At 69.0% G+C, this 461-nt stretch overlaps 1 long non-coding RNA gene across 1 annotated transcript in view; it reads right to left on the bottom strand.

The window, feature by feature from the left end:
* Positions 1-440, bottom strand: part of LOC111826071 — a 1,726-nt gene extending 1,286 nt beyond the window's left edge. Inside the window, exon 1 of the long non-coding RNA XR_002829315.1 lies at positions 196-440. This is a non-coding gene — a long non-coding RNA (uncharacterized LOC111826071). The remainder of the gene's footprint in view (positions 1-195) is intronic.
* Positions 441-461: the final 21 nt, after the last annotated feature.

Here is a 461-nt window from a genome sequence, read left to right as displayed (position 1 = left end):
CCCCCCGCTCCCTCCTCCGTCTCCGCCCGGAGCCCCCGAGCCCCCGAGCCCCGGGAGATGAAGGCCCCGGCGATGGGCAGAAGCCGAGGAGGCTGGCCCGAGCGGCCGGTTCTTTGTGCGCAGACAGGGCTGTGGGAGGGGAGTCGCCTGGGTCGGGGCAGCTGCGCCGGGGGGCCGGGCGCCGATCTCTCCTACCCGGCTGTTCGGTGGCGTCTACCCCCCTGTTCTCCTCTATGCTCTTCGTTTGGTGTCCATTGTAGCTGCCCGGCCTCCTTCCAGGCGGCGCGGGGTAAACAAACACAACCCCGTGGCCCCGCAGCGAGCTGGTCGCGCCCTGAAACCTTGCGGTGTGTCATCCTGGGAACCTGCATGACATCCTTCCCTCGGTGCACACGGTGTCACCTGGGCATTTCATCCCTGCGCCCCCCCCCCCGCCCCCCTTCCTGTTGTTCTTGCTCTTC

This window comes from Myotis lucifugus, unplaced genomic scaffold (genome assembly GCF_000147115.1).
Source record: "Myotis lucifugus unplaced genomic scaffold, Myoluc2.0 scaffold_53, whole genome shotgun sequence".
Taxonomy (NCBI): Eukaryota; Metazoa; Chordata; class Mammalia; order Chiroptera; family Vespertilionidae; genus Myotis; species Myotis lucifugus.
This window is presented reverse-complemented; position numbering and strand designations above follow the sequence as displayed.